This window comes from Episyrphus balteatus, chromosome 3 (genome assembly GCF_945859705.1).
Source record: "Episyrphus balteatus chromosome 3, idEpiBalt1.1, whole genome shotgun sequence".
Taxonomy (NCBI): domain Eukaryota; kingdom Metazoa; phylum Arthropoda; class Insecta; order Diptera; family Syrphidae; genus Episyrphus; species Episyrphus balteatus.
The window spans coordinates 98,624,285-98,641,782 of NC_079136.1; the positions used below are offsets into that span (position 1 = coordinate 98,624,285).

The 17,498-nt window shown below is 34.2% G+C and overlaps 1 protein-coding gene and 1 long non-coding RNA gene across 9 annotated transcripts in view; one reads left to right on the forward strand and one right to left on the reverse strand.

Annotated features, from left to right (window-relative positions):
* Window positions 1–2,442, forward strand: part of LOC129916955 (uncharacterized) — a 90,615-nt gene extending 88,173 nt beyond the window's left edge. Inside the window, exons 2-3 of the long non-coding RNA XR_008772569.1 lie at window positions 1,271–1,843; window positions 1,933–2,442. This is a non-coding gene — a long non-coding RNA (uncharacterized LOC129916955). The remainder of the gene's footprint in view (window positions 1–1,270; window positions 1,844–1,932) is intronic.
* LOC129916933 (probable serine/threonine-protein kinase DDB_G0282963) overlaps window positions 1–17,498 on the reverse strand; it is a 140,738-nt gene that overhangs the window by 68,912 nt on the left and 54,328 nt on the right. The gene's annotated exons all lie outside the window — the stretch shown is intronic.

Sequence of the window (17,498 nt, forward strand, 5' to 3'; positions counted from 1 at the left end):
TTCTGATGTAAATAATTTTTAACTATTAACGTTGATCTTTTTTTTTAATTAAATAAAATGCACAACTGGATCTAGCGAAGGTTCTTGCTCCTCATTTGCTTGGATTGTTTTCAGTTGAACCCTACAACAGAATTCAGATATCTTATTGAATTCAGAAATGTTACTTTTATAACAATTTCTTCAACGAACAATGAAAGTTCACAATTTATAAGATCGGAGCAGAAAAAAACACAGTTCTAAGTTCTGACATTCCCCGGTGTCTACTTAGAAAAAAAAATCGAACTGATGTTTTTTTTTTTGACAACTGATGTCAACGGATCTGACGGATTGAAAAGTTGAAAGTTCAGCTACTTTTTCCGTCGCGTCCATCTGATCCATCGCATAGGGGCTGGCTATCATAAGAACGTATGCATTTTATCGGGCTGTTAGTTGAAAACTTCCACGTAACGCACGTGACGGATTCTTTAGATTGCGCTCTTTAAACACATTTCATTTTTGGGAGCAGGCAGCTGAATGCGCTCGATGAAGCAGTAGTTTGATTTCTAAAGCTTTCAGAGTTAGATTGAGTATGTACAACACAATGGGGGATTACGCTTTGGTATCTTCCTACGACACCTCTCTGTCAACGCACAAGAATTTCATTTTATAGGAGATTGCCGCAGCGTCATCGGAAATGTAGTAAAAATCAAACCTCTACCTCATCGAACGCAAGTGCCCACCGAGTCTAATAAAGTTTCCAAAGCTCATAAATATATGTAGGAACATAACTTTAACAAACGAGGTGTTGTAAGAAACGAAAAAGAAACTTAATATTTTCTTAACGTCAATATAAAGATGTCAACACAAATAGTCCAAAAAAGGAAATATTAATGATATTCCAAAAAAGTCGTTCCCTTTTATATTCCCAATGTATTTGACTATTTGAGCGGGAAAAACTTTTTGAATTTCAAATTCTTCGTAAAACATGTGTTCTTCAGTGAGTTATAAATAAAAAGTCTACAAAACTATATAAAGCTTCTAGTTTAAGGTAGGTATCAGATATTCATCTCCATCTCAATGTGTCATGAGTGACAGAAAAAACTCTAACTTCCGAATGGCTTTATATTTGTTTACAATATATTATTCTCAATGTGTCCAAAGAAAAGTGAAAACAAACATACAAAAAGAAGTTAAATATTTATAAATTAAAATCTGAACAATGAATCTATTATACACAAATAAATAGCCTTCGGGTGAAACATTTTTTGTCTTCTCCTGTTTCCACTTGAAGATTTAAAAAACAAAACACAGAAGAAGCAAGCAAAAACATAAACCTACAAAACACCTTTTGTGCGTGCAAGAAGTTACCTACTTATGGTATTTCCAGAAGTATGTTTACACGAAGTGGATATGGTTGCTTACCTTTTGCAGTACTATTCAGCAAAAAAAAAATACTACTAAACATTTATTGAAGAAGAGGGTACTTCAGGGTGTACAAATAGTAGATACAATGTAAGAGATATCATAACCAACAATATAATATGCGCTACAAGTGTGAATAGTAAACATGAAGGAGCACCTCTTGTACCTACCTTACCTACCTGCCCGGCACAACAACAACTGGCGCCTTACCTACATTCATTTCATACCTCTTCGTTCAATGTGCGATTTTATCACTAATGATTATGAGATGTTACCCACAATCCAATGTGCGTCCATCCTCGAAGAAATGAATATACACACTATTAAAACAGATTATAAGAGGCGATTACGAATCATCTTGTGTGTCAAGGTTGTTAAGCGCATAAGTGCAAATAAATATTTTTCAAAATTGATATTTAGTCTGATGATTTGTTTATAAATTGTTTGTATTTGCATTTAAAACATAAAAAAAAGTAAACGACTCGGCATACTCGTATATTGAATTATTTTGATTTTTTGTTTTCTTTTCAGAACCAGTTGGAATATTGATGTTTTGAGAATTTATCAAGCTTTGTTTGAATTAAGATTAAAATCACATAAAAGTAATCAAAGTTTATGATAATGATCTTATAATGTAAATAAAAATTAAATTAAGTTGTTTAGACAAAATGTTCAAAAATCCTTTTGACTGATTCACAGTACACAATGAGTCGCTTTATTCGGTTAATTTTCAGTAACATTATCATATTGATCTGGCCCTAACGAAAAATTTTGAATAAAAATGCTAATTTTAAATCTATTTTTAATTACTCCTTAGAATTTTTAATATCTGTCTAACATTACCTATTGTATATTATGAATAGAAATAGATGCCATTTTGCATGGGTACAATTTTTTGTATAACAGTATAACAGATGAATCATAGACTTTGATGCAAAATATTTCCTCGGAAATTATGTTTTATAACAGCCCAATAGTATAACAGTATAAATTGTTTAAAAGTTTCGTGTACTGAACTCTCAATCGTAACATCATCACACACAACACCGTACTTACAAATTCAATAGAAGGAATGAAATCATATTGAGCTTTCATAAGAATGTGCACAGCAGTCAGTGTTAGCCATAGAAAAACGTATACCGAAATACGCTTTGTCAACAAAATATCAACCCATTTTCGCAGTTTGGTGCAAATCTGGTGACTACCACTGACCTCTATAAAACACTGGAATGGAAATTTTGACAACAATTGAAGCACTGTTATAATCAGTGAATCTCATTTCTACTTTTGAGAGAAGTTAGGTAGAACTGTGCTCGGGTGCATTTCTCAGTACATTATCTTTTGTGTTATTTGTCTATGACATTAAAAGTTTTTTTAGAAGTACATTCTGTCTCTATCTTTCCTCTGTATAGAGCGAGATAAAACTTAGCACAGTTTTCGCTTCAATTGGAGGAACAAAAGTGTTATATTTTGTAGAGAATCCAGTATCCACTGTCAGTGATGAAAACTAGATTCGGATTACTGGTAATAATTTATCTATGTTCATGTTCTAAACTAAGCCACTAATCTCTATATAACACTTAAACTGTTAAAATATCTCCTTCTTTCCTTAACAAAACGTGAGATGCAAATATCTTTTATGATAATCAAAGGGAGTACCAAAAAGACTTCACTTTTATCAAAACTTTTTTCTTTCTTGATGAACATGCCTTTTAAAATCAAGAAGGTTCACAGAAAAATAATTAGATGGCTTAGTTTATTAAAGCAAATGTCATTTTGAGTATTGTCAAAAAGTAAATTTTCACTGTGATACAAACACCGGAAAACAAGTATAACTTCAAAAGCTGTTTTCCTTTGGATGTGATACAGTACTCATGAGTAGAAATTTAGTACTACCAATAATCTAGAATAAGAAATGGGACAACCTGGAAGAAATTTCACAAAAACAAACCGGAAAAAAAACTTTGAATTGGGAATGCATTAATTACTGTTTTTTCTTCTAGCAATTATGTTGGTATTTTTCCATCCAAAAGAAACACAACAGCCTTTAATTTGTAATACTTTTTGCTTATTTCCACAAAACAACAAAGTCTATATTCTAAAATATCGATTGGAATACCACGCACAAAATGTCTCTCATTACCTAACAAACTATGTATATGAACAAAATATCCATCCCATATAAGTAGGTACTCAATCTGCTTACAAACTTATAAAATTTTATAATAATGTTAAATCGATGATGCGAAGCAACCTAACCTACAAAATTAAACACCATCATTTTTCCTTAGTTCCGCTCTAATACGCACTCACATGCTATTTTGCTGTTTCTGTGTCGGAAATGCCATAGGCTGTGTGCCAAAGTTCAACAATCGTCTTCGTCGTCGACGACGACGACACGGTGCAGTGACAAATCGCACAAACTATACACTTGCACTCACATTTTTTTTTTTTGTTTCCCCACGAATAGCGGTGCAATGAACATGGCCTCCAATTTGCCCAGTCCATATAGCTTTTAAAAACGGTGTGATTGAACTGGCACGGTGACGATGAGTGAGTTGTTGCTGGTGGTAGTGATGGCGCTGGATATAATACAGTGGTGCCAACATAATCAGATTTAAATTAATTGGGCCAAAAATAAAATAAGTTCTTCGCACATTTACTTTCACTGTTCTAAGCTGGTGAATCTGGTAAGTAATGTGTGTCTGGGCTTGAGGCGGGCAATTTTAACCTGCCTTTTGTTTAATTTGATTTATAAAAAAAAAAAACAAAACAACCAGAGTAACTAAAAGTCCGAAGATCCGTAAGAATCTGTTACACATTTGCATATTACACGTTTGGGTAATTTTCGTGTGAGCAACTTTCGTCACTTACCGCTAAGCGAAATGATGAGTGCCATAGCCAGCACTAAGCAACATCAAAAAACACAACAACCAACATCAGATTGCTAGCACTTGATAAGGTCGTAAACACAATATACAATATAATACCCTGCCTCGCCTCGTGTACCGCCAACATAGCCAATGGCGTTAATAACCATCGCGATAGTTTGTTTTTGATAATCCTCTCGCCGAGGTAATTTGAACTGTGTTACCTCTTGGCGTGAACACAATACACAACGTCCATTGCCGGACATGACAGTGTTGTTTTTTCAGATTTTGATGACAGATAATCGTGTGCTCTTTGGTGAGAGATTTACACGGCAAGGCGCCAAATTGAACGCTCGCCTATCATCGGAAACAAAATACAGCTCCCGGCTGTACAAGGTCGAATTCATGTATCATTCTTGTCGTCTGGATGAATTCACCAGATTGATCGTTGAACTAATTGGATATTTAAGAGCGACTCTGTATAGATTTAAAACCTGGTGCCGGTTGCCTTGCCATTGCAACTTGCCAGGTTTGACCATGATGGTGGCTGGATGCAATCGATTGGAAATGCATAGACAACATCACAACTTAGCATAGAAGAGACCATATTTGGATATAGAATTTTACACCTTGTTGAAAAGTCACAAAATGTAGGTGGCCATAACCGATGATTTATCGTAAAATTTAAATATTAAATGATCGCTACACGACCGACCTTGTGTCACGCAATCAGACACAGACTCTCGCTGACTTGTTGGTTTTTTGTGTGTTTTGACGTTACCAACCTACTACTTTTAGCACACAAAGAGAAACTGGAGCAATAATTAAGGTTAAAAGCATTGGCAAGGCCTCTTCAATGATGGTGTTTTGGTTAATTTATTTTTTATTATTTGGGGTTTCGATGAATGAGAGAGACCCTTTCTAAAAATAAAACCAAAAATTGAAGCTTAACCACACGTATATAAAGAGAAATCTTATGTTGATTGTTTTTTTTTGTAATCATGATGTGTTGAGTTGAGGTTTTCATTTTTGTTTTGTTGTACATTTCTTGTTTTTTTTTTGGGTTAAGAATGATTTTTTTTTATTCAATTAAAAGGTTTTCCAAGTCGAGGTACTTTCGGTCAGTTTGGGAAGCGTGCAAAACTTCACTTGTTATTTAAGCAAAGGAACCTTTACGACATGAAAATATAAATAAGAAAAGTTATTCCAGAAGTAAAAGAAAGAAAGAAGAACGAAATCCAAATTCTGGGGACATAAAATCTCGAAATTTTTATTTTTTAAAACCCAAAATGACTAAAATGCTAAATCCAAAATGTATCAGTTTAGATTTTCGAGAATCTATAGGCTATTAGTTTTTTTTTTCTGAGTTATCGATTTTTGAGGAATTTGTATTTTTGAAATTTCGGGTTTTTGGGAGTACATATCGGTTTTGTAACTTCAATATTTTGGGTATTCTCATCTGTCCATTTTAGGATCTTGACCCAAACCCCTTGATACTGTCAAAACTTACACAGAGAAAAATATGACCCGCTAAAAACTAACAGATTGCCATATTGTTTTACCGTCCATACATTTCATAAGGAAATCTTATTAAAATCAACGATTAATAAGGTTTTTTTAAGGAGATTTCTTATTATTTTTATAGAGAAAATCTTATTAAAATTTGACTGAAAAGTTGATTTTTTTTTGCAAGTTAGCACTTGAACAAAAATCGCGATCAATATTTTCATGGCAGGTTGGTTCAGGTGGTAAGGTGTGCGACTAATGATTTGAAGTCTCCAGTTCGATTCCCAGCCTGGTCAACGTTTTTTTTATTTTTTTGCAGATTTTAAAACAATAAGGAAAACCCGATTGTTTTAATAAGGTTTCCTTCTTGGATGAAAACCATAGAGAAATCTTATTGTTTTTGTTCTATTTTATGTGGTCTATTTTTCTCTGTGTAACGAAGTAATAAGTATTTAATTAAAAAAATTGCTCATAAAACAGTCACAAGTACACACTTCAATTCCCATATAAAAATTATAATCAAGGAAATGCGTTCCACGAATGTTCATCTTTCAAAAACATCCAGGAAGTAACTCCACTTCAAATGCGTGTCAAAATAAATTGTCTGTTATTCAATTTTCAAATCAATTCATAAATCAATGACGTTTGCATATGAAGGCAAAAGTTTAAACAAAAATAAAACAATAACAGAGTCGATGATACTGAAGGTCATTAACTTCACAATACATATGTATAAGTTATACACACAATTTCATGCTTCTGCAGCTTGCTTCATGGGGCAGGCCATCAACTACTAGCCAAAGAGCCTCTTCTTCAATAAATCATAGAAACAAACATCTATCGAAGACACATCATCTTCAATTATTAATAACTCCCCGGATGGGTTCTGCTGAGTTGGTCAGGGCTGACTGTTTTGCTTAGACAGTCAGACACTTTCGAACGCCACCGCCACCACCGCAACTGCTGCTGCAACTGCTTCAACGTGCTTAGTTTAACACGCGCGTTGCTCGCTTGCGCGCACTCTTGGGGTGGAAATTTGATGAATTGCAGGGTCTTGTAGCAAATTCCGATGCGACCATTAGGCTTCCCCATACGATAGAAGTCGTACTCCGCCGTACAGCCTAGAGAACAGAATATCGCCTCCTCTTCGTCTAATTGAATTGATTATTGATTGAATTTGTTGAATGTTGATTTGTTGCAATAAATGTTGTGTCTTTTGAAAGCGGTATGCATGGCCACAAGGAAAAAAAAAAACCTATTAATAGGCAAGTTGTTCTACCTCTTCCGCGTACAAAGAATATACAAAAAATAAAGTTATAACGTGTATATAGTAGGACCTCATCTCAGAGCTCTGTAGTGTAAATTAAGCAAGAGATTCAATTTAAAAGAGATTCATCTTTCTAGCCGAGCCCGGCGGTTGGTCCTCTTGATTTATAGTGCAACTTGCGCACGAGTATTTTTTCGAACGAGCAGGGAGTGTATATCCTTGGGGCACGCTTGTTGGTTAATTATTTGTTTATTTATTTTTTATTTAAATCATGAAAAAACTTAGTGCGTATGCACAACACACACGGTAGTCAAAGTCATGATTGACCGGATCTACCATGAAGATAGTTTATTATTTTTATCCGCCGTTATTCGATTAAGTTGTTGTTACTCTTGAGATGGTGAGGGAGAAAATATACAAAATTATATCATGAAATATGTGATTGGGCTTTGATTATGTAGAGAGAGAGACTACCTCTTGTAATAGAGAGCTCTAAATGAAAACAAACACAAAATGGAATGAAAGACGACCTATTTGGTTAAAGGGAAGATCCACTTAAGTGAGCGATCAAAACTAATTAGACGAGGGTACCTTTTTGTTAAAGGCAAAAGAAAAAGAGTAATTATTTCTAGTTTTTTTTTTTTAATAGATAATTTAGTTTAAAGAAACTTTAATTGTAAGTTTGTTTATATTTTTCTGTTCAATACTTTTTTCCATAAATATCAAACCAGTTATTTGGGTATTTGTACCTTTTCGACACACGAATAGCTCACTTTTATTAAAACATCAGTTTTGTATGGTGTCTGATTTGTATCAACTTGATGACGGTGCTGACAGTTTTTAAATTATTATTTCAAGGTTAGGCTTCGAAGTTTCTCATAGTCAAAACTGTTTTAATCAGTAATTGAGTCATTGTGTTTTCTTAAACTTTACCTATTAAGCTGAGGCACTCCCAGTTGCATCCAGAACATAAATCAGCTGATGGAGTGTGAAGAATGCCTCATATTTTCGTATAAGCTTACATGGATACAGAGGATAACCTTTTTTTTTTGTGGGTTCGATTTTAAGAAAATGTCAATAAATTAATTTGGTTTTGCAATAAACAGCAATCTGTTTTTCCTTGATGGTAAGAGTATCAGTCACTGGTCGCTTAATGGGTCCCATCACGTGTGAATCTTTGTCAGAATCGTTGAATGTTCTTGACCTTGAATTATTGTAGCGCAATATCGGTAGAATACTTTTCAATTTTGACCGTCCGTCGTAGGGACAAGACTTATCAGTTTGGCAGAAAAAAGCTAGTTCACCAATATTCTACTTGCGCTGTCAAAAACAGCTTTGAAATCATTTAATAAAATGACGTGTGTCGTTACTTTTTTAATGGATTTTTTTCAGGATCTACCGGACATTATTATTTGATGGTTTTCTTTCCAAGCCTAAGGTTACACTGATAAAATTCTAGGAGATATTCTAGAAAACGACTTGGGACATTCACACGATACACAGTTCGGAAGACTTTCTAAATCGAACTTGGTTCGGTTAAGCTAGTTGGTTGGAACTACAAGAGTTTTGCAGATAATTGCAATAACCCTTTTGAAAGGATTTAATTTTTTGATGAAGGAATTTAACTGAACCCATGTTTTTTTTTTCAACTGATCTCGATAATTTGTTGGACAGGAGATTCATATCAAAACATGCCTATTAGCATTACCTATCTATTGGTACTTAAAGATCATTAAAAGGTGCTCATAAATTCGCCTGTATAACAGTATAACAGAATTAATACAGGGATTTCACTTTGTGCTACTACTCCTAGGCCTTCCTCATGTAGTAGATGATAGAAATTTTCGATTCAAGAGGTTTCATTTTTGGATTGGTGGACCTGAACTGAACTGAACAATCACTGATCTGGTGATCCATTTGACAATGGAAGTATAAAGCAACCTAGAACTGAAGAAGTGTCATAATCAGTCTATTTACCCATTTTTTCTTATATTCAGAGTTAAATGTATGCTCGTTAACTCTTTTGTATAACAGTATAACAGAATAATCAATCTAAATTCCTTCTTTCTTTAATAAGGGTAAGATTTCAATTCAAAATGTGTTTTATATAGAAGTTGAAAACTGTTATACTTTGTAGGAAATACTGTAGATCTCCGTTACATGAAAACACTCATTCCTGATGTCATGTATTTTTGCCAGTGCATTTAACTAGCATGTTTCTAGCAAGTTATAAACCTATTTTGTCGGCATTAGCTGATTGATAATTGATACAACACCAAAAACATTATCTAAGTATATGATTGTTTTTGTGGTCAATTTTGTAAACATCTACCGGAACATTATTATTATAACATCGGGTGACTATACTTTTAAATAGGAACATGCTCTTATGCCTCCCTAGATTTAAATACTATAATTGCTTAACAAACCAATTGAAAAAAAAGACCTCGGAATAGGTAAAGAAAAATATGGTTTATTTCTTCACACCCTGGCGCCAAATAAACCCACAGAAGCCCTACACCTAAAAAAGACAACATCGACATAACTTAACACCGAATCTAACCACATCGTGATTGTTTCTAAAAATATACGTATTTAAAACAAATCGAAATTAGATAGCACTTTACAACCTCGCCAACCTAATTGCAATCAATTTTATTTTATTTCTTCTTTTTTTTATTTATTTTCCTTCAAATATATTTATTTCGTTTGTTGTAACCACAAAGAACAAAGCTGGCGCCAAACGGTAGCAAAATGTGACAACCATTTGACCACACAATCACACATTTTATAATAGAGCAAACCGTGTGTACATCATATACCTACAGATTTGTTGGTGCAGTGCAACGGGAAATGGCACTGACTGTAAGTTTCATCAAACCAATTTCCACCAATAAAACCAAAAACAAATAATTTTCCCACAAGCAACATTATATCGGCGGGCTGGCTGTGTCTGTTTATTGGTTCGTCTATAATTGAAACAATTGTTTCGATTCTTATTACGATATTTTACTCTTCTTTCTAATCAGCTGCGACACATTGTCGGCGCCAGTCTGATTATGTACATCATCTCATCATATCATGTACCGAATAAAACTGACAATCAGTTGCCATTTTTTGTTGTTGCTATTCTGTTTTCTATACAAGACCACACACCGAATTCAAAACGCATTGATTTCATTCAATAAAATTTTGTATTCCCTTGCCATATAAATACACCGTCTTTACCTATCAATCGCGCCCCCTACTGCAAAAAAAAAAGAAACAACCTCGCCAACAACATTTGTCACTAAAACACAATCGATAACAGATAGAATAGGTAGAGAGAGTAGAAAAAAAATTCGATGACATAAGCGTGTCGTCGCGATTGCACACTCGTTGTTATTAGCTCTGTCAACTGACAATTAGGGATGAGAACGTGATGGTGGCGCGCAGAGGTGTGCAACAGTCTATCATGCTCTAGTTGTTGTCAAACCGCCACGAACCTACCTTACCTATTTGAAAAAGAAGACAAAAATGATAATAATATTATTATTATTCCATCGTTTTTTAGGTGCTTTTTTTATATATTTTGTTGTTGAAAAACGCAAGCAGCCAGCACCAACTCACTCAACCCAAGCAGTGTTGGGTTAGGTCAGTGGCTTTCTGGCTTATTATTTACCTCGATTCGCCTCTGTTTTTGTGCTTTGTTGCTTCATTTTGCACCCAGATAACAGATAAACAAATGAGTGAAGAGGGCGCTTATTGACTGACTGTGTAAAAAAAAAATCAACAACAACAACATGAAATTACTTTCCACTGTCATATACACAAAATGACAGTTTATTTTGACATTAACGAATTGATATGAAGTGTCATCGCCAAAAAAGAATTCAGAAAGATTCAATTGAATTCTATTTTAAAATTTATCTGCGGACAGAGAGATAAAGTACTTGTCAATTTTGTTGGTTTTTTGTCAATATGGTGATGGTAGGTGGTTTTAAATGGTTTGATCATCAGTCATCACACTGTTATATAAGAAAATTTACTGATGACTGACACACAAATCAGAGAATGTGAATGGAGTTCAATAAACGTTTTGTTTGACATTGAGCATGTGATATTAATTTGATGATGCGAATTAAATTAAGTTAAATTGATTATTTTTTTGGGATATTGTATTGTAGAGGATGTAGGTTTTTTAATAGCTTCTTTGTTTGTGACAAATCAATTGACTTTTTGTGACACTTTGTGGTATTGTTTTGACTTTGGATGACGTAGATAAATTATTGCGAACTGACCTAGTTTTTGGATGATGTGCATTTTTTTAATTATCAATCACTTTGTGGTCAAGTTTGGTAGATAAGGGTTTTTCTTTACGAGGAAAATATGGGCAGATGGTGGGACTGTTTAAATGATTCACTGAATCTGGGTGTATTTGTATATTTAACCCATATTTAAATTGACAGATTTGAAACTAGCTGTCATTGTCAGTTTTGTGTTCGTAAACTTTTTCGTTCCGTGACCAAATAGGCTTAATATTGAAAAGATGTGGTGACTGATATAAAACACTGGTCAGTGGATTCATATAAAAATGATGACTTCACTTTAAGCACTGTTATAATCAATTCATCATATTTCTTCTTTTGTGCTCGAATGCATTTCTCATTACAAGATCTCTTGTGTTATAATTAATTTTATTAGTCTATGGCGTTAGATATTTTTTAGATGCACAGTCTGTCTCTCTCCTACATATGTATAGAACGAAATAGAATTGTGTACAGGAACAACCTAATGTCATCTTCATTTGGAGCAGCAAAACTGTTATACTATGTAGGAAATAAACTATCCAGTATCATGAAGAGATCAGCAGATCTGGTTCAAACTAGATGGGTCTTTGAAATATCCCAAACCAAGCAATCAACTTATTGAGTTAAATAATTGATTGACGTATAATTGGGGATTGGAAGCTTCAGTGTGACGCAAAAGTCGTCCAACTGAGAATTAATCCTCAAATAACGACCCCAGTGACACATAGTTTTCAATTTGGCTGTCATTGATGATGACATTTTTACAAGCAACGGGACACTTGTTTATGTAAGTATTAATTCAAATTTTGAAAACCGGTGGCGCTTTCAACTTTATCAATCACAAATTCCAAAAAATGGCACTGTGTTTTGATGCTTGTTGACTATAAATAGTATGAGTGTATTGAGACTTGTACTCATAAGTCAAAACCCTTAAACTAAAAAGTGACACTTGTTTATGTAAGTATTAATTCAAATTTTGAAAACCGGTGGCGCTTTCAACTTTATCAATCACAAACTCCAAAAAATGGCACTGTGTTTTGATGCTTGTTGACTATAAATAGTAAGAGTGTATTGAGACTTGTACTCATAAGTCAAAACCCTTAAATTAAAAAGTGACACTTGTTTATGTAAGTATTAATTCAAATTTTGAGAACCGGTGGCGCTTTCAACTTTATCAATCACAAATTCCAAAAAATGGCACTGTGTTTTGATGCTTGTTGACTATAAATAGTATGAGTGTATTGAGACTTGTACTCATAAGTCAAAACCCTTAAACTAAAAAGTGACAAGTATTTACAGTCAGAGTCAGAAAAAAGTTAGAAAAATAAAAATCAAACAGTCCTAAGCTTCGATTTCACTATGAGAAGGCCAAGGTTATTCAACTCGACACCAAATTGAATATGGCGCCCTCTAGAGGCAAAAATCATAGAGTAAAATAAATTAAATTTAAAGCGGCTCTGCATATACCTATTTTAAGTTCAAAAACTTAAACTCGACTACTCTAAAAGCACCCCCTAAAAAGTATGAAAAAAGAAAATAAACACATCTTGGTTATGTGATTTTTTTATTATTTTGAAAAAGTGATAACAAGTCTTAACTTCAAAACCAACATCTCAAACGATTGCCTTTTTGAATTCAATATTAAATTCATCTAGTCCATTTAAGTGCTCTGTTTTTTTTTCCTTTTAAGCATTTATTTTGAATGATGGGATACCATTTCAAGTGTTGCATGTTTCTGTAACTAAGTGATTAATCTTTTCACCCTATGAACACAGCAATAAAAATAGAAATCCCTTTTATAAGGATGACTTGGAAAAAAATCGAAAAACAATCCTTTGCAGGCGGATTTCTCTCAATCACGATTGAACTGGCGGCCTCCAAGTTGGACTACTTGCTGATTCGCTTAACTACCTTCATTAGAGTCCAACAAGCAAAGTCATCAGTCGTACTGCTTGAACTGACAAGTCATACATACATATACATACATAATACCGCCTTCATTCTCTAGCCTATATAAAATCTTACATGTAGATGGCGGGCGTCGTCGTTATGCCCTTCTGCCAAGATGGGATTTATTTTTCGTTCGTGTGCCAAAAAAGATGAAAATGACAGAAGAACGCGCCAAAAGCCATGTTCCAATATCGATTGCCCAAGTAACATAATTACCTCGCAGTGTGATTGTGATACCAAAAATAAATCAGGGATAAACCCAGCCAACAGCCAGCATCATTGATACCAATGGATGGTGTAAAGAACGCGACGAAAGTGTGAGGAAAGCCTCTAAATTACGCCCGATGGATGAAGACGAAGAGACTATGGCTACATAAGAACACCAGATCGGATATCATGATGCTCTTGTCTGTTCATACGTAACAAAGCAGCGCGACGACAGCAACGTGCAGCGAAAGTGAGGAGGAGTTGCCATTGAACATGCACCAGAACGCAAGCATACTCCAGCCCAGCGCCAGTAGTAAATGTACCATTCTCCCACACATGGCCAAAGAACGACGGATGTAAGAATAGACAATTCATTCTCCGGACAATTAATAAGTCCGGGACTTTGCGCAAGAAATTCGCATGAATTCAATAGACCATTGGACAGCAGGTGTGCACGCAATCTTTATCTGATACCATAAGAGATGAATGCACTCTCTTCAGCCTCTCGTCGAGTCTATGGATTGGAAAATCGACTCTGTCTGCATTTCATTCGTTGTGTATCATGGTTTTTGTGGTATTTCAAATAGAAAATGTATATTTCGAGTTCAAGTCTCAAGATCTTTTGAGAGGAGGATGTTGAAGACTTTTTTGTGCATTGTCGGGGCCGGGACTATATTCCAGACCGTCTTACTCTCCCACCCCATTTATTAAATGTATCCGTACATAGTACCTATATCTAACACGAGCAATTGCACTTTAATTTATGGAATTTAAATTGGATTTTCTTGTTTGGAACACGTCAGCAGCTCTGTACCCCAGGCCCGAGGACATTGAATGACTTATTCACTTATGCATGGAAGTTTTTTTTTTTTTTCTGTGTATTTTCAAACTTTTACCGCGTAGAAGGATTTTAGCTTCACATACATGGAAGGGCGGCCAGAATTAATTGAAATATCGATGGTAAATAGTTTATCATCGTTTGATTGTCTAGCTAGATAATAGAGTATAAGCGGCATATTGAGAGGAAATTTTTGAAGGTGGACAATAATGGTTAGCAGAAGATTACTCTATAAGAATATCAATTTTAATAGAAAAGTATAGTAAAGGAGGAGGAGTAGCTATATAGAATGTCGTCGGTAGATAATGTAACAGCTTTTGATTTATCTAGGTCGTATCTTAATGTTGCTTTTATCAGATTCGCATCTTTGCCACTGGTTAATCGATTTTAAAGAAGGTGTGTTTTTGTGTTTGGGGTTATTTATGCAACCAGTTTTAATTGAAGATAACGAAGATTTATTTTAGGACACAATGATATTATGTAGGTTATTTAAAATCGGCGTGGGTATTTTGTTTGAATAAGCATACTGAGCTTATTTAGACTTAAAATTATTTTTTAGTATAAATGTCACAGTTATAAATGAAGAAGAATATTGAAACGTTTTCTTGATAATATACACAATCTTAACTACATTTATCATACACCTACGATCTATAAATTCATGGTTGACAATTGAAAACTGTGAGTTCGTCAAAATTTTAATGATTTGGTGCTGAATTGACTTCTTAGCTGGGAATAACTAAGCCCAGAATAGTCCCCAGGAAGTCAAACTTTAACGTTGAAAAACTGTAATCTGAAGAAAACGGCACAGCCTAGAGGAAACTGTCTTAAGAATTTGCTAGAAATCTTTCATAACATTATGCAGCTCCTGAATACTGCGAATTAGAAATAGAACTACCACCGATGAAGTATTGGTTCAACTGAAAAAAAAATGTCTGGAGCGAAAAAAAAGTATCAGATGGAATGTCGTGAAGGCAAAGAAATTCAGAGCCTTTTTAACAGATTCAGGTTCCGAATTTGTTCAATGTTCAATGACATGTAACTGATTAAAAAGTTACGCATTTAACTTTCGGAAAATCTTCTTCTTCAATTAATTGAGGTGCGAAATTTCAAACCGCTAGCAAAAGATCGAGCTGACTTTAAAAAATGGTTTGCAGAGGCCTTGACACTAACAGAAAATAGTCTCATTGTAACCTACTTTCAGTTAGTGCAAAAATGTTGGTTCTAAGAAAAATGCATTTGCAATTCTTCAGAGTATTAGAACAGAACGGACCAAAGACAATGACAAACAACATTGATCTAATTGTGGCAGAAACATTCTCCAGTGCTAGCCCAATGACCTAACCAAACCTAAGCTCAAAACTTGAGGCACAGTTGTCATTATCCTCAAAGTGACTCCAATGATTTCATGGATCACGAATATAAATTACACTAATATCACCAAATTATAATTTCGATAATTTATCGACGAATGTGTAAGTCGAACTCAATTATATTCCTACAGTTTAAGCCCTCATTGTGTTAAATTCCATGAAGATACCAAAAATGAAGGTTCCAAATACTCATGTCACTTAGAAGAGTGTCATAAACAAATCTACAACAAATCCCTCCTAGTGAATTCTGCGAATACATTCTTCATTTTTCAAAAACTCACCTATCCTTTCTTGATAACTGATCTCGATATCTTTCAGCTTCACATTACATTAAAATAACCATCTACACATGTTAAAGAAGACAAGATTTCTGACAAACAAGTGCCCTCCTGGGACAACAACACCAATACCCTGATGGTTAAAATTGTGAATGCAAACGACCACAATTATTTTCTGCCACGCACCCATCAACATACTACTTATCAATCGACGCCTGTTTCCTATCAATATTCATCATCAATCTTTAAAAAATTATTTACTACAATAGCCCTATACGACCGATCGATGTATAAAAAATGTTGTCGCTTTTGACATCGAAGCAAAACATTTGTGTATTGTTTAGTCTGTACACTTGTAGAAGGGGCCACTTGAAGTCAGACAATTTGTACCTACTGCGTTCTGATTAATCCTTCTATAGAATTGATTTTTTTTTTCGAATTCCTTCGGCCATCGCATTGTAATATACGAGTTCGTAAGTGAATTGATGGATAGATCAGACAGTTGGACAGACAGATCGATTGATTCTCTCTTGTGTGGTGTACTTAAGAAAAATTAATTCATGATCATTGGCAAGATCATAATTATACGTAGCTGTTTTTTGTTCTTCTCCCGTACTGATTGATGGAAAGAACTCGAATTTCTATTAGAGACTGTTTAGAATACAAATCTCAGCAGGAGGCATTCAGGCTCAGTTTACAAAAATCAACTGAGAGAAATCGAAAATTTATGTACACCTCCAAAAAATAGTGCTACTAGATACTTTTGTCAAAACTTTATGATAAACATTTTATTTAAAAATCGATACGGTGATGATTTTTATTGACATATCTTAACAAAAACAATTTGCTGTGAATTTGTTACTGGGTCATTTCCCACATCATCATTGACACGCATCTAATTTATTCTTTTTATTAAATTTATGATTATTGGAGATGCATAAACGTGGATTAAGCGATTAGTCATGTGCGTTTTCTCAACAAAAAAAAAAGGTGTAAGATATTTAAATGGACAAAAGGGATTAGTTTAGATAAAATTAGAGGATTAGACTGAATTGGGATAATAGCTTTTTAATAGATCGGTTATAATACCTTAATTTGTTATTTTTTCAACAATGTTTAGTTGAGAAATTAGGCGTGGGGTAAGGCGTCAAAGCTTCTTTTTATATTCTTAAAAGTAAAGTCGCTAAATAAAGGTAAAAATATTTCAACTTTAAATAGTCGATGCTTAAGGTTGATTAGCACAAAAATTATCACAAACAAAAATGAAGAAATTTCTGAGGAATGTTGTTTGATTCTTAATTACAAGCTACTTGTTCATTATGTGAAAAAGGTAAACGTTTTTCCAGCCCAAGGAAAACAAAAATGAACACACCCACCCACAACCCACACCAAAGCAGCATTAATTATGTTTGTTTCTTTTCCTTGGGGACATAAGAAAACTGAACATAGATTCGTGGTTGTTAGTAATTAGATTAAAATGTGGCATCGAGTTGACTTAAACTAATTGGTTACAAATTGG